At 50.3% G+C, this 1,751-nt stretch overlaps 1 protein-coding gene across 3 annotated transcripts in view; it reads left to right on the top strand.

Moving 5' to 3' along the window:
- The first annotated feature begins 373 nt into the window (after positions 1-373).
- LOC110327214 (zinc finger protein 26) overlaps positions 374-1,751 on the top strand; it is a 28,392-nt gene continuing 27,014 nt past the window's right edge. For 2 of the 3 annotated variants that reach the window (XM_029543142.1, XM_029543140.1), the window contains exons 1-2: positions 488-547; positions 791-906. The gene's annotated coding sequence lies outside the window, so the exon portion shown is untranslated. Of the gene's footprint in view, positions 434-487; positions 548-790; positions 907-1,751 lie in introns of those variants that run through there. The other variant, XM_029543141.1, reaches the window with a different exon arrangement.

The raw sequence follows: 1,751 nt of genomic DNA, 5'->3' as shown, positions 1-1,751 counted from the left end.
TTTTAAATTTTTCATCAGAAAGTCCCAGGGTGTGAGGCTGCTCTCTTTTTTCATGTCCTCTTCATTTTCCCCATCTTTCTAGCTCGTCTCACTACCAACGATTAGAATTTAGCATGGTATCCAGATAATAAAGACTGAAGTGGTTAAATGGAAGCGATAGGCTGGTTCACAGATCTGGCAGCGCATCTGCCCAGGAACTACAGGAACCAAGAGGAGGAAGGGAAGGAAAGGTTTGTGAGCCTCCTGAGACCCCGTACTTCCCGCTGTGTGTTTAACTTCGCTCTGGGATTGGCCATCGAGAAGGCCGTTTTCGCCCAGAAATTTTGCTCAAACTTTAATTTTATCCTTCAACTGGGTTTTAAACTTCCGCTTCAATCAATCAACACCTAATTCCAGGGAACCGAAATTTCTATTCCGGAAGGACTCGGACTCGGTAAGCGGAAGTGAACCGCAGCTCGCCTTCGTCTCTTCCGGTGTGGCTTCGCGCTGCCCCCGTCTCTTTTTCTCGGTAGTGGCAGGCCGGCAGGGCGGGTTCTGGTGAGGCTAGGTAAGGGGCTGGGCGGTGGCGGAGGTGGGGAGTGAGGCCTGGGTGTGGCCTCCATGGCGACTCCGCTGGTCCCCAGTCCGCGCGTCTCGCCCCATCGCTTCTCAGAAGCTAGGGCCCTGCAGCCTCAGGTCCCGGCAGGGGGCCATTTCACAGGAACGATATTTGAGCTCCCGGTGCCTTCGAATGTAGCCCTTGCTGTCCTGAACGCCTTTAAGGTAATCGTACAAAGTTTTTGCTTTCCAGAAAGAAGGATTTCGGCCGTTGGGATCCGTCTTGGCGCCCCCATCGCCCCAGGAACCCGGCCATCCCGCTTCATTGTGAGCAGTGGGTGGAACTTGATGGAGCAGCAAAGTCCCAGGGTGAGGAGCTTCCGTCCGTTCCCATTTCCTCTTCCTTGGCATCCTAGTCTCTCTCACTATCAACTGTTAGAACTTAGCATCCTTGCTTTCGTGGAAACAGTGCATTTCATTAGTTATTTCTGTCTCCCTCCCTCCCTCCCTCCCTCCCTCTCCTGTCTCTGCTCTCTCTCTCTTTTCTCCCCCAAACCTCTTGCATCCATTTTGAGAAAGTGTTAAATGCTCAGGCCGTGCATATTTATCTGTTTTGCAGACTACAAATCATCCCTTACCCCTTCTCTTCATCCCAACAATAAAATATTAACAAGTGAAAAGTAGGGAGTTTGGCACTGAAGGGATGGCTCATGAAAAACTGAAACTTGGGACTGGAGAGATGGATTAGTGGTTAAGAGCCCACATGTCACTTCCAGAGGATCTGATTTTAGTTCCCAGCACCCATGTTAGTGGCTTGTAACAGCCTGTAACTCCTGTAACAGCTATCTGGGAATGGGGAGACCAGAGTCTCTAGGCACTTGTAGTCAAGTGGGCGCCCATACACACACACACACACACACACTTAAATAAATAAATAGAACTCTGTTAAGGAATGGATGGGGCTTTATTTGATAATGTTATTTCTCCACCGGTGAAATGAGCCAATTCAAGCCAGATTAGAATATTAGAGTAGGTTTATTGGGAAGCTGCTCTCTGGTGAGTTCATTGGCCCCAAGGGTAGAGGCCAGGGAAGTCATTGTGTGGAGTGGGGATTGGGGGGTGGGGAAGAGAAAAGGCACCTGTGGGTAGAGAAAGAAGAGGGGGGGTGGTGAGGGAGGGAAAGAGAGAGAGAGAGAGAGAGAGAGAGAGAGAGA

This window comes from Mus pahari, chromosome 10 (assembly GCF_900095145.1).
Source record: "Mus pahari chromosome 10, PAHARI_EIJ_v1.1, whole genome shotgun sequence".
Taxonomy (NCBI): Eukaryota; Metazoa; Chordata; class Mammalia; order Rodentia; family Muridae; genus Mus; species Mus pahari.
Note: the sequence above shows the minus strand (reverse complement) of the source record. Positions and strands in the feature narration are given on the sequence as shown.